We start from the raw sequence: 24,579 nt of genomic DNA on the forward strand, positions 1-24,579 counted from the left end.
AGACCTTCCATGGAGAAAGTCCTACACCAACCCTGTTTGTCTCTGTGTAATGCTATCTTGAGCACCTCAGTTTATTAGCAGTAGTATTGCCATAGACCCTATAAGTCCCAGTCATGGACCAGGAACCAACTGTGCTAGGCACCATACAAACCCAGAACTAAAAGATGGCCCCTGCCCTGCTAGCCTTGGTTTCTAACCGTTGTAATAATCATAATTAAGTCTTCTTACTCTGAACTAGCTTGCCCGTGTTGCTACAACTGTATACATGCACTGTACAAAGTCTGGCACAATCAATCTCTTGCTACAATTGAATACATGCACCCTACAAAGAGTTTAGCATAGTCAGTCTCTTGTACAGTGCACAAATACAGTTGTAGCAACACAGCAGCAAGCCACACTATCAGAGGCTCGTTCACCTGCGCATCTACCAATGTGATATATGCCATCATGTGCCAGCAATGCCCCTCTGCCATGTACATTGGTCAAACTGCACAGTCTCTACGTAAAAGAATAAATGGACACAAATCAGACGTCAAGAATTATAACATTCAAAAACCAATCGGAGAACACTTCAATCTCTCTGGTCACTCGATTACAGACCTAAGAGTGGCTATCCTTCACCAAAAAGAACTTCAAAAATAGACTCCAATGAGAGACTGCTGAATTGGAATTAATTTGCAAACTGGATACAATTAACTTAGGCTTGAATAGAGACTGGGTGTGGATGGGTCATTACACAAAGTAAAACTATTTCCCCATGTTATTCCCTCCCCCCCACACACACACACACACACTGTTGCTCACACGTTCTTGTCAACTGCTGGAAATGGCCCACCTTGATTATCACCACAAAAGGTTTTCTTCCTCCCCCCACTCCCGGTCTCCTGCTGGTAATAATGACAGGTTTCAGAGTAGCAGCCGTGTTAGTCTGTATTCGCAAAAAGAAAAGGAGTACTTGTGGCACCTTAGAGACTAACAAATTTATTAGAGCATAAGCTTTCGTGAGCTACAGCTCACTTCATCGGATAAAACTTCAAAAATAGACTAATGAGAGACTGCTGAATTGGAATTAATTTGCAAACTGGATACAATTAACTTAGGCTTGAATAGAGACTGGGTGTGGATGGGTCATTACACAAAGTAAAACTATTTCCCCATGGTATTTCTCCCTCCCACCCCCCACTGTTCCTCTGATATTCTTGTTAACTGCTGGAATTAGCCTACCTTGCTTGTCACCATGAAAGGTTTTCCTCCTTTTCCCCCCCTGCTGCTGGTGATGGCTTATCTTAAGTGATCACTCTCCTTACAGTGTGTATGATAAAACCCATTGTTCCATGTTCTCTGTGTGTGTCTGTGTATATAAATCTCCCCACTGTATTTTCCATTGAATACATCCGAAGTGAGCTGTAGCTCACAAAAGCTTATGCTCAAATACATTTGTTAGTCTCTAGGGTGCCACAAGTCCTCCTTTTCTTTTTGCAGATACAGACTAACACGGCTGCTCCTCTAAAAGTAGCAAGTTAGTTCGGCATAAGACTACTGAATTATGATTCTTATTGTATTATGTCTCTACCTGACTACACAGTAAAGATTTCACAGATGCTTTAACTACAGTGAAATACTTGGTGGAAATATGTTAAATATATAATCATAGTTAAATACTCAGTGGCCCTCTCCGATGCCCCATCCACACCCTGACCCCAAAACCCTGAGGGGAGGGCAGCAACCCCATAGTCCTAGGCTCTCTCCAACACGCCAATCCCCTCCCTCATTATTCTTCATTACAAAAACAGACTGAACATTACAGTAGATACATGTCAAAAAATACATGTCATTACAATCAGGTGGTAAGTACAAAGCTCCAGGAGTTACTTTGAAGTGATATACCTTAAATAAGGGCAAATGGAAAACTTTTTGCTCATGAAAGCAGTGCATAAAATGGGGACATAAACTGGAGAGGGTGTCAGCTTCGAAGTCCATCATATCATCTCTGCAGGATTAGCAGTCACCAGGTAAAAGTGCTCATACCTAGACTTCAAAGAAGCGAGAGTAGAAATGGCAGACCCTTAGAGGAGGGGACTGGAATAGTATCACTGACAGTTACGTCCTCAACCACTGGGATGCTGGAATAAAGGCAAAGTCCTGACAGCTCCAGAGACAGAGACAGAATGACAGAACAGTAATCTCCAATTTATCAGGACTTTAACTATAAGGTTAGCTTGACAGTTGCCTACCCTGTACACTAGAAATGAAGTCATCTACTAATAAACGTCAGAACTTCCAAACCTAAATGGCACTGGCGACCCTATGCACCAAGCTGCAATGCCCAGAGTGGGGAGCCCTCCGCCCCCCCTCCCTGGCCACCCATCCACACCAAGCCAGCATAGGGGGTTGCAGTGCTGGGGTAAAAGGATGCTGCTGTGGGTGGTCAGTGCCTTCTTGCAGGGCCATCCTTAGGCATATGCAGCATATGTGGCTGCATAGGGCACCCCTGGGTCTTAGTGTCCACCCACCCGCCTCTTCCTATCCCTTTCCTCCAGGCTTCCAACACAACTGGCTGCTGCAGCCTGGTGAGAGGGGATCTAGTACTTAAAAGTGAAAAAGCCTTCCAGCCTGCCAGACTTATTAGCATAACACTGAAACTGTTAAAGAGCCATTCAACTGGTAATGACAGGTTTCAGAGTAGCCATGTTAGTCTGTATCCACAAAAAGAAAAGGAGGACTTGTGGCACCTTAGAGACTAACAAATTTATTTGAGCATAAGCTTTCATGAGCTACAGCTCACTTCATCGGAGCTACAGCTCACAAAAGCTTATGCTCAAATAAATGTGTTAGTCTCTAAGGTGCCACAAGTTCTCCTTTTCTTCAAGTGGTAATGAAGCCATTTAACAGGCATTTGCCAACCCCCAGGTATATACTGTCAGTTTCTGAATTTACTGACAAAAACCAGTTGTGCATTACTGTAATATTTACTCAGAACATGTTAGTCTACAGGACCTTCGTTTAACATTTGCTTTAAAATATTTCATTACTGTGTTGCTGAAGATTATAAAAATCACATCTCTAAAAAATCCTTGCATAGAGTTTTAGATGCACAATCCAAGTATTCATCTTAGCCTTAAATGCCTGGATCTTCAGACATATCGTTTTTTAAATAAAATCCTTCAAAAGACCACTCTTATCTAAAATACACATGTGAGTCCGGGTTGCCATTAGGCATAGGGGCACCAGTTTAATAATACTGCATAGGGCGCCATAAATCCTAAGGATGGCCCTGCTTAAGATAAGCCATCACCAGCAGCGGGGGGGGGGGGGAAGGAGGAAAACCTTTCATGGTGACAAGCAAGGTAGGCTAATTCCAGCAGTTAACAAGAATATCAGAAGTTTCAGAGTAGCAGCCGTGTTAGTCTGTATTCGCAAAAAGAAAAGGAGTATTTGTGGCACCTTAGAGACTAACAAATTTATTAGAGCATAAGCTTTCGTGAGCTACAGCTCACTTGATGGCTTATCTTAAGTGATCACTCTCCTTACAGTGTGTATGATAAACCCATTGTTTCATGTTCTCTGTGTGTGTGTATATAAATCTCTCCTCTGTTTTTTCCACCAAATGCATCCGATGAAGTGAGCTGTAGCTCACGAAAGCTTATGCTCTAATAAATTTGTTAGTCTCTAAGGTTCCACAAGTACTCCTTTTCTTTTTAAGAATATCAGAGGAACAGTGGGGGGTGGGGTGGGAGGGAGAAATACCATGGGGAAATAGTTTTACTTTGTGTAATGACTCATCCATTCCCAGTCTCTATTCAAGCCTAAGTTAATTGTATCCAGTTTGCAAATTAATTCCAATTCAGCAGTCTCTCGTTGGAGTCTGTTTTTGAAGCTTTTTTGTTGAAAGATAGCCACTCTTAGGTCTGTGATCGAGTGACCAGAGAGATTGAAGTGTTCTCCAACTGGTTTTTGAATGTTATAATTCTTGACGTCTGATTTGTGTCCATTCATTCTTTTACGTAGAGACTGTCCAGTTTGGCCAATGTACATGGCAGAGGGGCATTGCTGGCACATGATGGCATATATCACATTGGTAGATGCGCAGGTGAACGAGCCTCTGATAGTGTGGCTGATGTGATTAGGCCCTATGATGGTATCCCCTGAATAGATATGTGGACAGAGTTGGCAACGGGCTTTGTTGCAAGGATAGGTTCCTGGGTTAGTGGTTCTGTTGTGTGGTGTGTGGTTGCTGGTGAGTATTTGCTTCAGATTGGGGGGCTGTCTGTAAGCAAGGACTGGTCTGTCTCCCAAGATCTGTGAGAGTGATGGGTCGTCCTTCAGGATAGGTTGTAGATCCTTGATGATGCGTTGGAAAGGTTTTAGTTGGGGGCTGAAGGTGATGGCTAGTGGCGTTCTGTTGTTTTCTTTGTTGGGCCTGTCCTGTAGTAGGTGACTTCTGGGTACTCTTCTGGCTCTGTCAATCTGTTTCTTCACTTCAGCAGGTGGGTATTGTAGTTGTAGGAATGCATGATAGAGATCTTGTAGGTGTTTGTCTCTGTCTGAGGGGTTGGAGCAAATGCGGTTATATCGTAGCGCTTGGCTGTAGACAATGGATCGAGTGGTATGATCTGGATGAAAGCTAGAGGCATGTAGGTAGGAATAGCAGTCAGTAGGTTTCCGATATAGGGTGGTGTTTATGTGACCATCGCTTATTAGCACCGTAGTGTCCAGGAAGTGGATCTCTTGTGTGGACTGGTCCAGGCTGAGGTTGATGCCTAGCTAGATGCAGATGGAAGGTGATGCTCCTGATTTCCAGAGCTACCTAAATTCTGGAAGAGGCAGCAGATCAAAAAGGACTCCCAAATGCTAATTTGCAGAGCAAACTCCCATCCTCAAAATATAAGTAGCAGGAAAATGCAAAATCTAAATTTAAAAATGAATTGCTATTTTCTTTTGAAATATGTTAACATGAAGACATAGGGAAAAAAATATCTAACCATAAAGAAATCACTATGAACAAGATTTCACATTTGGCATTCTCCCAAGCTAACAGTGAAACGAAACAGTCGAGCAGCACAACTAACTTCATCCCATAGCAGAAACTTTAAGTGGTTAAAATAAAAATATCAAGAGGAAAACAAAAAAGAAAAAGGAAAAAAAAACCACTGAAATTCTGTAAAGCAGAAGTTACTTGAACAAAATTCTTGACCTGGTGATTAAGAGTAAGGAAGCAAGCTTGCTCCCAGGTTACTAAGAAAAGAGCAAGGCTAAAAACATAATACAGAAAAAATATTTTTTTTAATTATTTTGAGACCCTGGTGTCAAAGAGAAGACTAATTAATATAAAAGCATTTACCAAAAAAGTAGTTTTTCATCCCTTCCCACACTAAAAAACAAGTTTTCTGCATTTTTTCCTGCATCACGGCTCTGTCCAGCCAGGAAGAATCCATAAGCACCAGAGAATAAGTGAGATGAGCACATCACAAAACCAAAAGCTGAGCAATTGAAATGGGAAGGAATTTTCAGCAGGCTTCTTGAAAACAAAAAAACCCCATGAAGTTGAGTAAATGTTGGCCTTGGTCGTCGTTGCTATGTCTATAGAAGACACTAAGGGCTGGTACACACTATAAAGTTAGGTCGAGCCAGCTAAGTTGCTCAGGGTGTGAAAATTCACTCCTTGGAGAGATTTAGTTAAGCCAACCTAAACCCCGGTGTAGACACCACTAGGTCCAATGGAAGAATTCTTCCATCAAACTAGCTATCGTCTCTTAGGTCTAATTAACCCTGTAGTGTAGACCTGCCCTAAGTTAGGCAACTCCAGCTAAGTGAACAACATAGCTGGAGTCAACCTACCTTAGGTCGACTTATTGCGGTGACCACATCACGCTGGGTCGACGGGAGAGTTTCTCCCATCAACCTACCTTATGCTTCTCATTCCGGTGAAGTACCGGAGTCGACAGCAGAGCAATCGGCAGTCGATTTAGTGGGTCTTCTTCACTAGACCCGCTAAATCGACCCCCGGTGGATCGATCGCCACAATGTCAATCCACAATAAATGGAGACAAGCCCTCAGAGAGGTGGATTTACTACAGCGGGAAGAACCTCTTTCATCATTGTAATAAGCATTTACACTACAGTACTGCAGCTACAGTGTTTCTAGTGTAGACATATTTTCAGGAAAGTTAAGGCTAAAGGTGTGAAGTCAATGTGCATAACTTAAAACTTAATTCACCTTAACTTTCCTGAGAGTCTCTGTATAGACAAGCCCTAATTGAATGTTTTGGAGAAAGGATATCTTTAATAGGGATCCAATAAACTAAACCCTTTATACTGCAAAAGCTCACAATACACATGATCAGAGATGCCCTAGAGGTCCCCCAGTAAAACCAAGGAAAACCAGTAAAACCACACTTGACACACTCCATATTCCCAAGGTTAAATAGATGACCAGAAAATCAAAACTGCTTTTTATAAAAATATTTCAGGCCTTCTTCATACAGTACTTCAAAGACAAAAAGAGCACAGCTCTGTTTTTTTAAAACATTTTGCAGTTCACCTCTAAAAAGACCTAACTTCACACCACACACTTTAAATTGTACATTATGTTTGGATTTATTCATTTTTGTATTTTAGCTATTGGACACTTACTTCTAGAGAGAGACTTTGTATTTATATTGGTCTTCACTGTACAGTAATAGTTGCTGAGAGAAAAAAAGGCATCTTAGAGCACTTCCCTAATTAAAAGCTAGTAAAATTCTACGCACAAATCACTAGACAAGCCAAAAATAGTTCAGAGCTGCTAGGAATGTTTGAAGGTAACAAAATCCTCAATTACATGCCTATTGCCTAGGCTTGCTAAAAAATATGCAAATTTGTTAAATTCATACACCGTAATCAGATCCTGAATGTCAGTTTTCCAGAGTATCGTATACAATAACTTGAACATGCTAACATGGGCGAGCCAAATGTAATCTGTAAGAGATGTTTAGAAAGGTGGAAAAGGAAGATTTTCAGATGTACCCGAGATATCCGCTTACTCTATTTATCTATGGACAGGTTAACTGGAACAAGTGCTGTCATCAAGGAGTATTAAATACAATGTTAACTTTGTCCAAATAGGCTTCTTCAAAGAAATATGGATGCCCTGATTAGAAACTCATCCTCTCACACTGCTGATTAGGACAGAGTATATAAACAATACATCTGAAGAGAAATCCAGATAGCTAAAACCCTGAAGCTGAAAGTCTCCATTACTCTTCCAAGACTGGTTTACAGAGAGGTCTCTGTTGTGTACTCTAGATTCAGTGCACATTCAGTTTTTAAGAATCTTCAGAGTCTAAGAACATAAGAACAGCTATACTGGGTCAGACCAATGGTCAATCTAGTCCAGCATCTCGTCTTCCGACAGTGGCCAATGTCAGATGCTTCAGAGGGAATCAACAAGACAGGCCGTCATCTAGTGATCCGTCCCCTGTTGTCCACTCTCCCGTTCTGGCAAACGGGGGCTAGGGACACTCACGGCATGGTGTTGCATCTCTGCCCATCCTGGCTAATAGCCATTGATGGACCTATCCTCCAATAACTTATCTTATTTTGCTTTTTTTTTTTTTTTTTTTCCCCCCAACCCTGTTAGAGCTTTGGCCTTCACATCATCCCTGGCAAGGAGTTCCACAGGTTGACTAAAAGAAAAGGAGTACTTGTGGCACCTTAGAGACTAACAAATTTATTAGAGCATAAGCTTTCGTGAGCTACAGCTCACTTCATCGGATAATGAAGTGAGCTGTAGCTCACGAAAGCTTATGCTCTAATAAATTTGTTAGTCTCTAAGGTGCCACAAGTACTCCTTTTCTTTTTGCGAATACAGACTAACACGGCTGCTACTCTGAAACCACAGGTTGACTGTGTGTTGTGTGAAGTACTTCCTTTTATTTGTTGCTGCCTATTAATTTCATCGGGTGACCCCTAGTTCTTGTGTTATTTGCTCTTTCACATAACATTTCCTTATTCACTTTTTCCACACCAGTCAAGATTTTATACACTGGTATCATCTCCACCCTTAGCCGTCTCTTTTCCAAGATGAAAAGTCCCAGTCTTTTTAATCTCTCCTCATACGGAAGCTGTTCCATACCCTTAAATCATTCTTGTTGCCCTTCTCTGTACCATTTCCAATTCAAATATATCTTTTTTTGAGATGGGGCGAACAGATCTGCAAGCGGTATTCAAGATGTGGGCATACCATGGATTTATAAAAAGGCACTATGATGATATTTTCTGTCTTATTATCTAACCCTTTCTTAAAAGGTTCCTAACATTGTTAGCTTGACTGCTGTTGTGCATTGAGCGGATGTTTTCAGAGAACTATTCATAATGACTCCAAGAGCTCTTTCATGAGTGGTAACAGCTAATTTAGATCCCATCATTTTGTATGTATAGTTGGAATTATGTTTGCCAATGTGCATTACTTTGCATTTATCAGCACTGAATTTCATCTGCCATTTGGCTGCCCAGTCACCCAAATTTGCAAGATCCCTTTATAACTCTTCGCAGTCTGTTTTGGATGCAACTATCTTGACTAGTTTTGTATCATCTGCAAATTTTGCCACCCGTTTACCCCTTTTTTCAGATAATTTATGAATATGTTGAACAGCACTTGTCCCAGTACACACTCCAGGGGGACACTACCTCTCTGCATTCTGAAAACTCACCCTTTATTCCTACTTTTTGTTTCTTATCTTATAACCAATTACTGATCCATAAAAGGACCTTCCCATGACTGCTTACTTAGATTAAGAGCCTCTGGTGAGGGACCTTGTCAAAGGCTTTTTGAAAGTCTAAGTACACTTTATCCACTGGATCCCCCTTGTCCACATGTTTGTTGACTCTCCTCAAAGAATTTTAATAGATACGTGAGACACGATTTCCCTTTACAAAAGCCACGTTGACTCTTCCCCAACAAATACTGTTCATCTATGTGTCTGATAATTCTGTTCTTTACTGTAGTTTCAACCAATTTGCCTCCTACTGAAGTTAGGTTTACTGGCCTGTAATTACCAGGATCACTTCTGGAGCTTTTTTTAAAAATTGGTGTCACATTAGCTATCATCCAGTCATGTGGTACAGAAGCCGATTTAAATGGTGGTTACACACCACAGATAGTAGTTCTGCAATTTCACATTTGAGTTCTTTCAGAACTCTTGGGTGAATACCATCTGGTCCTGACGACTTATTACTGTTTAAACAAACAATTTGTTTCAAAACCTCCTCTACCACCACCTCAATCTGGAACAGTGCCTCAGATTCATTACCTAAAAGAATGGCTCTGGTGTGGGAATCTCCCGCACATGCTCTGCAGGGAAGACTGATATAAAGAAATCATTTAGTTTCTCCGCAATGACCTTATTGTCCTTGCGTGCTCCTTTAGCACCTCGATCATCCAGTGGCCCCATTGATTGTTTAGCAGGCTTCCTCTTTCTCATGTTCTTAAAAAAAATGCTGTTATTTTTTGAGTCTTTGGCTAGTTGTTCTTCAAATTATTTTTTGGCTTTCCTAATTATACTTTTGCACTTGACTTACCAGAGTTTATGCTCCTTTCTATTTTCCTCTATAGGATTTAGCTTCCAGTTTTTCAGGGATTCCTTTTTGCCTTTAGCTGCTTCTTTTACTTTGTTTTGCCATGGTGGCACTTTTTTGGTCCTCTTACTATGTTTTTCAACTTGGAGTCTTCAGTCTCACTACTGATCTGTCACTGATGCCTCACAACCTTACATCATACAGCCTTCTTTTAAGCAAAAAGCCCCCCAGCAGCCCTTCTGTGGCACTGATTTGGATGCTGACTGCAACTTTCTTCGCGACCTCAATCAAGGTATTTGCTCTACATTCTAAATCCTGAATTCAATTTCTCTGAGACAAGCTTTTGAGTTCACACAGAGCTGAAGGTTACCTGAAGAAGAGAACTGTGTAAGCTCAAAAGCTTGTCTCTCTTACCAACAGAAGTTGGCTCAATAAGACATTCTCTCACCCACCTTTTAAAGAAGATAGTTAGATGAAACAATCCATGTTGACTCAAAGAACAAACTCTGCATCTGTTATCTATATATAACAAGCAGTATTCCTCTTACCAACATTCTATATGAAATAAGAGATTGTGAAATGTTAATTGATAAAAGTGCATATTTCATTCAGGAAGGGATCTGAATATATAATGTCACCTGGATGCATTTTTGTACTCCACCCATCTTGCATAAAACCCAGTTAGTCACTCTCTTGTATTGCTATTGCTAACAATTCTAGAACATCTTGAGTATTACTTATGCAATGAAGGCAGACCCTCCTTAACGGACAGCCTAGCTTAAGGCAGACTTATTTTGATTTGGTTTTATTTTTTCCAGTTACAAAAATTGCAACAGATGCAGCAAAATGAAGTTGGTAAACTACAGTTTCAGAATCCAACCCCCTCTGAGAGAGATGAGGCATCTACTACAAAACATGTTTTTTTCACCTTTTACCAATACACATGAAACAAGAAATAGAAGGGGAGGTGTTAAAGGAAATGGAAGCAAACCGCAACACAGTCTACACATTTCAAGATGGGTTAGTGACTTCATGTAGCCCAGAAGAAGATTCCATATTTTAAATAAAGTCTTCTAGTAAAAAGACCCCAAGACAGAAGTTATAAATTTTTTAAAAAGACATGCTGAGCAAAACTAGAATTATGAATATTAAGAGACCAGTTAAACCGCATACTGGATAAAATAATACTGACAGAATTTTTCTGGGTGGCTTTATCTTCAGACTTAAAAATCCTGCCTGAAACAATAAGAGCATTTGCACATAAAAATGCTGCTTCGGACACAATGAATTCAAGTGAGGATCCTTGAGACTATGTATGTCTCATACTTAATCGCTGAACAGTGGGGTGCACTTATCTCAATTCAACCAATAGAAAGCACTGGATTTCCAAAGTCAGAGAAGCTACAGGAATGAGGATCTGCCTACCGGGGCAGGACTGAGGGGGGAGGGAGGGGGACAAAACAGTAGCTGAGACATAAAAAAAGGAGATTCCCAAAGGTTAGGGAAGCTTGAGCATAATACTGAATAATTTACTCTGCATAACCCAGTTCTTAACAAATCAGTTATATAGACACTATGGTAGTTTGCACAAGAGAATTTGACTTTTAAGAATGAAAAAGCTAGACAGACTCTTAGAAACATAAGTGTGTGGTATGACCTAAATGATGAAAGAACAAGTAGTTAAGTGAACCACAGCACCTGTTGAATTTTTAATCACTAATGTTCTCCTGGCTTGCAGCAAAGCAAGTATTCATGAGCTTCCAAGCCCTACGAACAGGAGTATAGAGTAATAAATTAGAACAGTAAGATTTTCCCTGGCAGAAATTCAATTTCAAGATCATCTAAACCCATTATTTTACAACTAACCACAGACCCTGCATGTGTTGATTTTTTTAAAAAAAATCCTCCCGACATAAAAAGCATTACATTCAATATTTTAGTTTTCCCCAAGTTACCTGGTTCCAATCAGCGCAAACATTTCTGTGTAAGATAAAACTAGTATGTTTTCACTCTTCAAGCATATTTAATAGTCACTAGAATACCCACTGAAAGACACAGTTGAACTTCAGAGAAAAGTGAGTGTGTGTGAGGATTAATTTTGTAATCACATGCACAGTAGGAATAGCAAATGGTACAGCAGATTTTTCCCCTACCACAACAGAAAGAGGTAAGATTCTTTGGGGGAAATAACAGAGGGAGGAAGAAAAGAAACATGTTAATTCCATAACAGCAGCCAGATTCTGCTACTTGTGGCAATTCTCCTAATCTCATTAATCATGTTTTAACAAGAGCAATATTCACAGAAATGAGCAAGTCTCAGCTGCACTGACCTTTGAACATTAAAGCTGAGCAAAAAGGCTCAAAATGGTGTTTTAAAACAAGTTTAAATTTCACTACTGTATACAGCAAAAATAAATCCACAGTTTTCTATGCAGCACATAATGTTAGTGAAAGGTACTTTGCAGGTTACAGACAAACTTCCTCGTTTTGTAAGCCAAAATCAGTTTCTAAAGACTTGAACATTAAATCCAGTGACCAGAAAAGCCCTAAATTGTCTTAGACATGAACAAAATGGTTTTGTGTATTTGTATTGAAGACATTTTGGGAAAAGATACAAATTTAATTACTAACTGGAGATGTGCAAGTTTTCAACGATAGAGCACCATTGAAACATAGGCTTTGGTAACAGACTGGGCTATAAAATTTGTCTTATTGATGCTTGCTTTTTAATAGCAACCTTTGCAAGACTCCTTACCAAAAAAGCCAACAATGACATTTTGATTGGAACCAGCTACCTAGTCTGCAGTTTGAACATATTTACATCCACACAACAATGTTGTTTTTTGGGGGGGTTGGGAGGGAAGAAACGGGAACCAGTAGAACACTCAATCCTGTGCTACTTGTCAACTATTACAATAATTGTGCCAGTTTGAGAATAATACTAACATGTCAGCCACAAAGGAATGCAAAAAGAAACTCAGGCCAGTACTTTGTAACAAATCTGTTGCCACCCAGAACTTCATGGCTGTTGCTACAGTACACAGCCACTCAGAACCCACCGCAACAACAAAGATAGAAAACTCTGTTCTTCCTGCTCCAGAGCACAGCACTTCCTAGCACTTGAACTAGAGGCACATATCATAAGATCAGGTTTTATCACAAACAGTTAATTATGCCATTCTCATTCTATCCAGCAGAACCCTATGATACACATTAGCAGCTCATTGCAATATGCTTCCTGAATCACAAAATATGCAAAAGTAATTTTATACCCTTGAGAAAATAAAACATACTATTGCATCTCAATGCTTGACAAGATGTCTCCATATGTTCACAATCCCTTTCATATCTGAACTGATGCAAAAATAAGTCTTAATGTTTCACCTACCTTTAACAATACAAAGTCTGTGCATTTGAAGTATTTTTAATAATTCTCTAGTCACATACGAAAGAACCAACTCAGTCACAGAGCATGCAAAAATATTTGAAGACTAGCCCCGGTTTTAAATCAAATCAGAAGCTCTCAATTTATCAGCCATATTAAAATGCAACTTCTAGTTATTAAGTGCATATCATTAAAAAGGGCAATTTCAAAAGTGTTACTCAATTAACAGACACAGTCTTTGTTATCCACCTGCTTTTGATAAGACATAAATCACCTTCTGGATAGTAAAAGGAAAAGGAGGACTTGTGGCACCTTGAAGACTAACCAATTTATTTGAGCATAAGCTTTCGTGAGCTGCAACTCACTTCCTCGGACGTATTCAGAGGAAAATACAGTGGGGAGATTTATATACACAGAGAACATGAAACAGTGGGTGTTACCATACACACTGTAACAAGAGTGATCAAGTAAGGTGAGCTATTACCGGGGGAACCTTTTGTTGTTTGAAAGATAGTCCTTCTCTTTCCCTCAGAAAGGCCCTGGTTTCTGACAAATTTACCTTTCGAGCAGAGAGCGGGACACATTACCTCCCAAAACCAGTCAATGAGGCTCTTTCATTCAGCCATAGAGAAGGCATGTAGCAGTTGGAAAGCAACACAAGGCACTCCCTTCCCCCTCCCATCAGACTGAACACACTGCATTCAAAACACTCCCAGTCCCTGAAGCAAAGGATTATCCATTTATCGAGGAGGAAGCAAAACACTGAAAGATTCCAAGGGCCAAATGTATCCCTACTGCAATTTCAATGAAGTTAACTGTTTTAACAGTTACACCCTGGATTAATTTGTTTCAGAGTAGCAGCCGTGTTAGTCTGTATTCGCAAAAAGAAAAGGAGTACTTGTGGCACCTTAGAGACTAACAAATTTATTAGAGCATAAGCTTTCGTGAGCTACAGCTCACTTCATCGGATGCAGCCGATGAAGGGAGCTGTAGCTCACGAAAGCTATGCTCTAATAAATTGTTAGTCTCTAAGGTGCCACAAGTACTCCTTTTCTTTTTGGATTAATTTGGTCACAAATGACCACATTACTCAAATTTAACCAATATCATTTCATTCATCCAGACGCACTACCTAGACTCCAAGTACACATTTAGCAAAGAAAGAGTACAGCAGTATTTTTGCCATGGTGTTTAGCAGTAACATTAGCACACCCACAGACCTTTATGAGGTTTAGAGTTTGGACTTCCAAAGCAACTGTGGCCACCTCAGTGTTTACTGTTTTCCTATAAGGATATCAGAAGAGGACCCAAATATAACAATAAGGGTTTATATAGAACCTTTCATCCAAGGACCAAAAAGAGTTCCACAAATATTCATTAAGCCTTGCCACACTCTGTGAGACAGGTATTACCCCCATTATACAGACAGATATATGCATGTTTCACCTATATTTAACCATACCCTAATTGTATGTCTACACTACAAAATTTTGTTGACCTAAGTTACATCAACATACAGGCAGCACAGTAATTAAATCATTTTACATGTCCACACTACGCTCCTTGTGTTGACCGTGCACATCTCACCAGGAGCATTTGCACCAATTTAACTGTCAGTGTGGGGCATTATGGGCCAGCTTCTGAAAGCTAGCAACAGTCAGTGTAAGCAATGCAGTGTCTACACTGACACCACATTGACCTAAGCACTTTGCCTCTCGTGGAGGAGGAGTTAAGTCGCTGTAGCATGTGAGTTGCATTGGAAAGAGCAACATTTTAGCGTAGAAGCTTACAATTAAGTCGACGTAAGCTGCCTTACGTCGAACCAACTCTGTAATGTAAACCAGGGCTTAGTGTAAAGAAGAAACTAGGTTTTATTTTGTTAAACAAAAAGCTACAACTCATTGTTTCAGGTGCAACCTTGAAGGGACAATATCATCTGGATAAAAGTCACATCCACTTGAACTGTATTTTTAACCTTTTGAGTTATTATACAATGCCCATCTGAGCACATATTGCTACAAGTAACATCCAGACTATTTTTAATAGTGAATAGAGTTCCATTTTTTTGGATTGCAGTTTGGATTCACAAAAAGAAAAGGAGTACTTGTGGCACCTTAGAGACTAACAAATTTATTAGAGCATAAGCTTTCGTGAGCTACAGCTCACTTCATCGGATGCATTTGGTGGAAAAAACAGAGGGGAGATTTATATACACACACACAGAGAACATGAAACAATGGGTTTATCATACACACTGTAAGGAGAGTGATCACTTAAGATAAGCCATCACCAGCGGGGGGGGGGGGGAGGAAAACCTTTCATGGTGACAAGCAAGGTAGGTTTCAGAGTAGCAGCCGTATTAGTCTGTATTCGCAAAAAGAAAAAGGAGTACTTGTGGCACCTTAGAGACTAACAAATTTATTAGAGCATAAGCTTTCGTGAGCTACAGCTCACTTCATCGGATGCGATGAAGTGAGCTGTAGCTCACGAAAGCTTATGCTCTAATAAATTTGTTAGTCTCTAAGGTGCCACAAGCAAGGTAGGCTAATTCCAGCAGTTAACAAGAATATCAGAGGAACAGTGGGGGGTGGGGGGGAGAAATAATGCATCCGATGAAGTGAGCTGTAGCTCACGAAAGCTTATGCTCTAATAAATTTGTTAGTCTCTAAGGTGCCACAAGTACTCCTTTTCTTCATGGGGAAATAGTTTTACTTTGGTAAAGTAAAAGTTTGGATTCAGCGTCACAAAAATTTCTTTGGGGGTTTCACAAAGCAACAGGGGAGAGAGAGAGAGAGAGAGAGAGAGAGAGAAAAAAACCTCAAAAAATGGGGTGGTAAAACCACAAAAAGTGGCCAGGAAACTCTGGACAGGTATAAAACTTTAACTCTCTTTTAAAAGGTGATTAGATTTCCAGTTGGCGGTGTTCTTTTAAAAGATTCAATCCTTTTATGTTGCACAGAGGTGTGTTAAAGATTTACCAGTTTTATAGGACATGGCACACAGACTCATCTTAGTCTACTGCAGAGAGTAGTGAAGTCATAGCCACAGCCTGATGGCGTTACCCCCCTACATTACGACTTCACTGCAGGTGAAGCCAAAGCATCATATACCTGTCCTCCCAGCCCCGCTATAACTGCAGCACGCCGGAGGAAGAGGCTACAGCAGGAAGCCCTACAGAGGGGGCATCCCAGCAACAGAGAGGGGAAATGAGCCCCTATAAGGGGTGCGGGTGTCCTAGCCACATCCAGCCTTCTGCCGGGGGGGTGGATCCTCTACGAAGCGACAACAACGTGTGCTGTAGACCGATAACGTGTGAAGCACCTTCTAAATGCAAAGAAAGGCACAGGAGGCTCACCGGCGTTGGGGGGCAGGGAGCCCCATCCATATCCCCGCAGCAGTGGGGGGCAATGGAACACCATGCAAGGCCACCCCGTGCCCATGGCTGCAGCAGGGAAGGGAGCCTAATGGGGGGCTGCCCCAGCCCCACGGCCGCAGAGGGGGAGAGCCCGACGGGGGGGCGGTGGTGGGGAGGGGAAAAAGGGCCCCCCGGCCCCCAGCAGCAGAGCCGGGAGCTGCAGAGGGGAGTCAGCCATGGGGGACCGCACCCTACGGGGCCCGCGCCAAGCAAACCAGGCCCGGTTGCCCCTGCCTGGCGCTTGGCTCCGGCCCGACCGCCCTCGCAGACGCGGCCCCCGCCCGGCCCCAGCGCCGCCGCGGCCAGGCAGGAAAGACCGCGGCGGCCTCCGGGGCCTGCTCGCGGCGCCCTCTCCAGCGCCCGCCCGCCCGGGCCCCACGCCGGGATCCCCCCTTCAGCCTCCCGAGCGGGACCCACCTGCCCGGCCGCCCCGAGCCCCCGCTCCCGGGGCTGCTCGGGGGCGGCGCGGGCCCCGGGCCCCTCCCCCGAGCCGCGGCCCTACCGGGTACAGGGCGCGGGCCCGCCTGGGTCCCAGAGCAGCGGGGGGCCCGGAGCCGGTGGCGGACGCGCGGCTCAGGCGACCCCGGTCGCTCGGCACAGCCGGATCCCCCCCGCCCCGCCCCGCCGGAGCCAACTTGTTCGGGGTGGAGCCGCCGCGGCCTCGCCAATCCGGGCCCGGGGCGGAGCCGGCGCTGCAGAGCGGGGCCCCGGGAGCCCCCCCCAGCGCCAGGCCCCGGGAACCGCCAGAATCCCCCTCCCGCCCCTGGAACTCCCAGCCCCTCCCCCCCCGTGCCAGGCACCCCCCGGAGACACCAGCGGCCGCCAGCCAGTGCCAGGCACCGGGAACCGCCAGCCCCCTCCCGCCCCCCCCAGTGCCAGGCACCGGGAACCGCCAGCCCCCTCCCGCCCCCCCTCAGTGCCAAGCCCCGGGAACCGCCAGCCCCCTCCCGCCCCCCCCAGTGCCAGGCACCGGGAACCGCCAGCCCCCTCCCGCCCCCCCCCCGTGCCAGGCACCGGGAACCGCCAGCCCCCTCCCGCCCCCCACTCAGTGCCAAGCCCCAGGGAACCGCCAGGATCCCCCCCCGTGCGAGGCCCCGGGAACCCCCGTGTCCCTCCCCCCCCCGTGCCAGGCAGCGGGAATCGACAGTGTCCTGCCCCCCCAGTGCCAGTTCCCGGGAACCCCCAGTGCCAGGCACTGGGAACCGCCAGTGTCCCGTTCCCCCCCCCAGTGCCAGGCACCGGGTACCGCCAGTATCCCCTCCCCCCCCAGTGCCAGGCACCAGGTACCGCCAGTGTCCCGTCCCCCCCCCCCAGTGCCAGGCACCGGGTACCGCCAGTATCCCCTCCCCCCCCCAGTGCCAGGCACCGGGTACCGCCAGTGTCCCATCCCCCCCCCAGTGCCAGGCACCGGGTACCGCCAGTGTCCCATCCCCCCCCCAGTGCCAGGCACCGGGAACCGCCAGTGTCCCGTTCCCCCCCCCAGTGCCAGGAACCGGGTACCGCCAGTATCCCCTCCCCCCCCAGTGCCAGGCACTGGGAACCGCCAGTGTCCCGTCCCCCCCTCAGTGCCAGGCACTGGGAACCGCCAGTGTCCCGTTCCCCCCCACACAGTGCTAGGCACCCTCCGGAGACACCAGCGGCCGCCAGCCAGTGCCAGGCACCGGGAATGGCCAGTGTCCCCGCCCCCCCTCAGTGCCAGGCACCGGGAACCGCCAGTGTCCCGTCCCCCCCTCAGTGCCAGGCACCGGGAACAGCCAGTGTCCCGTCCCCCCCTCAGTGCCAGGCACTGGGAACCGCCAGTGTCCCGTTCCCCCCCCCCCGCAGTGCTAGGCACCCTCCGGAGACACCAGCGGCCGCCAGCCAGTGCCAGGCACCGGGAATGGCCAGTGTCCCCTCCCCCCCTCAGTGCCAGGCACCGGGAACGGCCAGTGTCCCCTCCCCCCCTCAGTGCCAGGCACCGGGTACCGCCAGTGTCCCCCCCCCAGTGCCAGACACCGGGTACCGCCAGTGTCCCGTCCCCCCCTCAGTGCCAGGCACCGGGAACCGCCACTGTCCTTCCCCCCCCTGCTAGGCACCGGGAACTGCCAGTGCTCCCCCCCAGTACCAGGCACTGGGAACCACCAGTATCCGTCCCCCTGTGCTAGGCACCAGGAACTGTTAGCCCCCCTTCCCCAGTACCAGACACCGGGAGAAACCAGCATCCCCATGCCCGGCACCAGGAGAAATCAACCCCCTCCTCCCCCCGTGCTAGGCACTGGGAACTCTTAGCCCCTCTCCTGTGCCAGGCACCGGGAGCCTCATTGGACACCAATCCTCCCCCACACACACACACACAAACACATTGTCATGCACTGGCAGCCAGAGGGACACCAGCCCACTACACACACTGAAAAACACCTGCTTGGCCCCCCCCGTGGCAAAGCAAGACACGGGGCACTAGCTACCTCCACTTTAGTGTTGGGCTTTGAGAGACACAGGACTTACCCTCCCCACTGCCTGGCACTTTGCATAAATAATTAACTATTCATGGGGCTAGAGAGAGCAAGCCAGAGGATGACTCTAGAGCTTGGTGGTTAAGTAGGAGGAGAGTCAGCTTCTTACTCCCATACATAATTATTTATACAAAGTGGGACAGCTTCAGCAGGAAAGAGTGAGAGCAACCCACCCCACAGGCAGCTGGTTAGGGTACTAACCTAGAACATGTGAGTTCAAGTCTCTGCCCCAAATCAGGGGGTGGGTATTCAAACCTGTGACATTCACATCCCAGGTGAGGGCCCTAAGGATAGGGCTATGGAGATACTGACAAATACCTTAAAAATTGTATTTTCCAGTTTGATTGTGCTGCTCATTAGCTCCTATCCATATCATTCCTGCAGTTGCTATACTGCTTGTGATAGCTTTAGGCTGTAACTCAGAGAAAGATTTGTTGCTTTATGATTCTTGGAAGTAACTACAGTCCTAAGCTTTGTCAAGATTAAAAAAAGTGGTTAGTTTAGGCTGGGGTTAGCTAACATATTCTAGTTAAAACTAATCTAAACTCAACTTTTCTCCGAATGTAGGTGAAGAGTGTTATGGGAGTTGGGCACAGCCATGCCTGTGCCTAGTTATCTAGCACTAAGGGATGGATTTGGGCGTGGTTCTGCAGTCTGAGATGACTAGTTAAGTTTTTCCCTGCTCCAGGTACCTCCTAGCAGCCAAGCTCAGGCCAACTCCCACCCTGGCAGAAATCTGCAGTGGCATGTGACCCCTCACCCCCACCCCCCGCAAGTTGCCTCTGCCTGCAGTTGTCAGTTGACCAGGATAACCTGATGGTAGCCTGCGGGTGTGGGCTTCCTATGAGAGCCAACTCCCTCAGAGAAAGGAAGCTTGGGTGAGGTCTGGTAGTTGTTTCCTACAATGACCTTAGTAGATAGTCCGTGCTTAAAGGAGCTAGAGAGGAAAACTTCTATAAGGGATCCAGAGATGATCGAGGCTCAGAGAAGAGAAGGAAAGGGGGTTCTCCACACCAGGCAGTTGAAAAGCCCTGGCTGGAATGACCTATAGTGGGGTTCAGGAGCAGAGGCTTGAGGAAACACCAGGAAGCAGGCTCTAAGCTTTGGAAAGAACTATTGAGTCTGGCAAGGGGGTGAAGAAACTGTGGAGCGGGGGAAAGATTTGTTTTGGTATAAATTGCCATCTGAATTATGATGTCTTAATGAACCAGACCCTAAGAAAGGGAGTTAATTGACTTGCAAATGACTGGGTGCAGGTTTTGAGAAACCCCAGAAGGGGAAAACTAAGGCAGCAACAGGGTCCAGTGCTGCAATGGTAAGCCCCTCTTACAAATTTAGCTAGACTTTTTTTTTAGCCTGTTGTATTGTCCCAGCTAGGTGTCACCTTGCCTAAGTCCCCTCACTTAACTTGTACATGCCTAGACAATCACAAGAACAATGCTGTGTTCCACAATCTCTGAGTTAAGTGCCTAGCTCCTATACAACGAATAGGGAGAGAGAGATGCCTGAGGCTAGAAGCCACAAAGTTAGCCAAGGAGCTGCCTAAACTAGCCAATGGGAGTTACTGATGACAGGGGTCTGCTACCCACTCATGGCACTTAGCACTTAAGTGAGGAGTTTTCCTGCAGGCCAATCTCTGCTTCCAGTCCCCGAACTAGAAGAAGATAGGCATTTGGCCACCAAGGTGCCTGTGAGGCCTAAAACAAAATGTAGGGTGCAGAGCAATGACCCTCTCTTATAACCCTTAGCCTAGTGAATAGGGTATTCACACACGACATGGGAGACTCCCCCTTCAAGTCCCCCTCCATCTAAGAAGAAGGGAGTTGAACAGGGATCTGCCACCTCTCAGATGAATGTTGTAACCACTAAGCTATGGTCATCCTAACTCTTACTGCCCTAACTAATCAATTTAATTAAAGTGAAACACTTCCATAGGAGAAATTGAGGGAGACCCACATCAAAATACTGTATAACAGAGGGGTTACAGCACCCAACTGAGAGATGGCAGACTCTATTCAGGTCCCTTCTCATCAGGCAGAAGGGGCCTTGCATTTGGGGTCTCAAAAATTCTGGTGAGTACCTTAGCAGTTAGGCTAAAGTTTATAGGGGAAGTTCTCCTCCTCCTCCTCAGGTTTTTTGTGCCAATTCACCTTACGTGCCTGATCCTGTAGGCCAGGGGTCGGCAACCTTTCAGAAGTGGTGTGCCAAATCTTCATTTATTCACATTAATTTAAGGTTTTGTGTGCCATTAATACATTTTAATGTTTTTAAGAAGGTCTCTCTGTATAAGTTATATATTATATAACTAAACTATTGTCATATGTAAAGTAAACAAGGTTTTCAAAATGTTTAAGAAGCTTCATTTAAAATTAAATTTAAAATGCTGATCTTACGCCGCCGGCCCGCTGCCAGGCTGGGGTTCCATTCACCTAGGCCGGCAGCAGGCTGATTCGTAGATACTAAGGTCAGAAGGGACCATTCTGATCATCTAGTCCGACCTCCTGCACAGCGCAGGCCACAGAATCTCACCCACCCACTCCTATGAAAAACCTCACCCATGTCTGAGCTATTGAAGTCCTTAAATCATGGTTCAAAGACTTCAAGGAGCAGAGAAGCCTCCCTCAAGTCAACCATGCCCCATGCTACAGCGGAAGGCGAAAAACCTCCAGGGCCTCTTCAATCTGCCCTGGAGGAAAATTCCTTCCCGACCCCAAATATGGCGATCAGCTAAACCCTGAGCATATGGGCAAGATTCACCAGCCAGATACTACAGAAAATTCTTTCCTGGGTAACTCAGATCCCATCCATCTAATATCCCTTCTCAGGGGATTTGGCCTATTTACCCTGAATATTTAAAGATCAATTACTTACCAAAATCCCATTATCCCATCACACCATCTCCTCCATAAACTTATCAAGTAGAATCTTAAAACCAGATAGATCTTTTGCCCCCACTGCTTCCCTTGGAAGGCTATTCCAAAACTTCACTCCTCTGATGGTTAGTAACCTTCATCTAATTTCAAGTCTAAACTTCCTGGTGGCCAGTTTATACCCATTTGTTCTTGTGTCCACATTGGTGCTGAGTTTAAATAATTCCTCTCCCTCTCCTGTATTTATCCCTCTGATATATTTATAGAGAGCAATCATATCTCCCCTCAACCTTCTTTTAGTTAGGCTAAACAAGCCAAGCTCCTTAAGTCTCCTTTCATAAGACAAGTTTTCCATTCCTCGGATCATCCTAGTAGCCCTTCTCTGTACCTGCTCCAGCTTGAATTCATCCTTTTTAAACATGGGAGACCAGAACTGCACACAGTATTCCAGGTGAGGTCTCACCAGTGCCTTGTATAATGGTACTAAAACCTCCTTATCCCTACTGGAAATGCCTCTCCTGATGCATCCCAAAACTGCATTAGTTTTTTTCACAGTCATATCACATTGGCAGCTCATAGTCATCCTATGATCAACCAATACTCCAAGGTCCGTTACTTCTAATTGATGCTTATAACTAAAATTCTTGTTATTAATCCCTAAATGCATAACCTTACACTTCTCACTATTAAATTTCATCCTATTACTATTACTCCAGTTTACAAAGTCATCCAGATCCTCCTGTATAATATCCCGATCCTTCTCTGAATTGGCAATACCTCCCAGCTTTGTATCATCTGCAAACTTTATTAGCACACTCCCACTTTTTGTACCGAGGACAGTAATAAAAAGATTAAATAAGATTGGTCCCAAAACTGATCCCTGAGGAACTCCACTGGTAACCTCCCTCCAGCCTGACAGTTTGCCTTTCAGTAGGACCTGTTGTAGTCTCCCCTTTAACCAATTCCTTATCCACCTTTTGATGTTCATATTGATCCCCATCTTTTCCAATTTACCTAATAATTCCCCATGTGGCACGGTATCAAACGCCTTACTGAAATCTAGGTAAATTAGATCCACTGCGTTTCCTTTATCTAAAAGATCTGTTACTTTCTCAAAGAAGGAGATCAGGTTGGTTTGGCACGATCTACCTTTTGTAAAACCATGTTGTATTTTGTCCCATTTACCATTGACTTCAATGTTCTTAACTGATTTCTCCTTCAAAATTTTTTCCAGGACCTTGCACACTACAGATGTCAAACTAACTGGCCTGTAGTTACCCAGATCACTTTTTTTTCCTTTCTTAAAAATAGGAACTATATTAGCAATTCTCCAATCATTCGGTACAACTCCTGAGTTTACAGATTCATTAAAAATTCTTGCTAATGAGCTTGCAATTTCAGGTGCCAATTCCCTTAATATTATTGGATGAAGATTATCTGGGCCCCCCCGATTTAGTCCCATTAAGCTGTTTGAGTTTCGCTTCTACCTCCAATATGGTAATATCTACCTCCATATCCTCATTCCCATTTGTCTTGCTACCATTATCCCTAAGATCCTCTTTAGCCTTATTAAAGACTGAGGCAAAGTATTTGTTTAGATATTGGGCCATGCCTAGATTATCTTTAACCTCCATTCCATCCTCAGTGTTTAGCGGCCCCACTTCTTCTTTCTTAGTTTTCTTCTTATTTATATGGCTATAGAACCTTTTACTATTGGTTTTAATTCCCTTTGCAACGTCCAATTCTACTCGACTTTTAGCCTGTCTCACTTTATCCCTACATGTTCTGACCTCAATAAGGTAGCTTTCCTTGCTGATTCCTCCCATCTTCCACTCCCTGTATGCTTTCTGCTTCTTCTTAATCACCTCTCTAAGATGCTTGCTCATCCAGCTTGGTCTACAACTCCTGCCTATGAATTTTTTCTCCTTGCTTGGGATACAGGCTTCCGATAGCTTCTGCAGCTTTGATTTAAAGTAATCCCAGGCCTCCTTTACCTTTAGATCCATAAATTCTTCAGTCCAATCCACTTCCCTAACTAATTTTCTTAATTTTTGAAAGTCAGCCCTTTTGAAATCAAAAACCCTAGTTGCAGATTTATTTTTGTTAATCCTTCTGTTCAGTTTGAACTGAATTAGCTCATGATCACTTGAACCAAGATTATCCCCTACAACCATTTCTTCTATGAGGTCCTCGCTACTCACCAAAACCAAATCTAAAATGGCATCCCCTCTAGTCGGTTCAGCAACTACTTGATGAAGGAATCCATCAGCTATCGCATCTAGGAAAATCTGAGCCCTATTATTATTACTAGCACTGGTCCTCCAGTCTATATTTGGGAAGTTAAAGTCTCCCATGATCATGCAGTTTCCATTAGTATTTACTTTATTAAAAACATTAAAAAGGGCTCTATCCATATCCAAATTAGATCCCGGTGGTCTATAGCACACCCCAAGCACTATCGTAGGAGAGGCTCTACTAGTTATCTTCCCCAATGTAATTTTTGCCCAGATGGACTCTGTCTTATCCATTGCATCGCTTCTTATTTCTTTACATTCTACCTCATCATTGATATACAATGCTACTCCACCACCTTTACCTTTATTTATGTCTTTCCTAGCACATACCCTTCAATACCTGTAGTCCAGTCATGACTACTATTCCACCATGTTTCTGTTATCCCTATAATATCTGGTTTCACTTCCTGCACCAGTAGCTCTAGTTCCTCCATTTTGTTACCTAGGCTCCTCGCATTGGTGTACAAACATTTTAATTTTTGCTGTTGGGACCCCGGTTGGCAAGGGGCCGGCAGCCAGAACCCCAGACCGACAGCAGGCTGAGCGGGGCCGGAGGCTGGGACCTCAG

The 24,579-nt window shown here is 44.5% G+C and overlaps 1 protein-coding gene across 49 annotated transcripts in view; it reads right to left on the reverse strand.

The window, feature by feature from the left end:
- Positions 1 to 17,070, reverse strand: part of FBXO34 (F-box protein 34) — an 89,909-nt gene extending 72,839 nt beyond the window's left edge. For 12 of the 49 annotated variants that reach the window (XM_043517676.1, XM_043517678.1, XM_043517680.1 and 9 more), the window contains exon 1: positions 16,858 to 17,029. The gene's annotated coding sequence lies outside the window, so the exon portion shown is untranslated. Of the gene's footprint in view, positions 1 to 1,887; positions 1,907 to 9,290; positions 9,465 to 9,558; positions 10,788 to 16,050; positions 16,207 to 16,772; positions 16,797 to 16,857 lie in introns of those variants that run through there. The other 37 variants (XM_043517698.1, XM_043517695.1, XM_043517688.1 and 34 more) reach the window with 17 other exon arrangements.
- Positions 17,071 to 24,579: the final 7,509 nt, after the last annotated feature.

Source organism: Dermochelys coriacea, chromosome 6, assembly GCF_009764565.3.
Source record: "Dermochelys coriacea isolate rDerCor1 chromosome 6, rDerCor1.pri.v4, whole genome shotgun sequence".
Classification (NCBI taxonomy): domain Eukaryota; kingdom Metazoa; phylum Chordata; order Testudines; family Dermochelyidae; genus Dermochelys; species Dermochelys coriacea.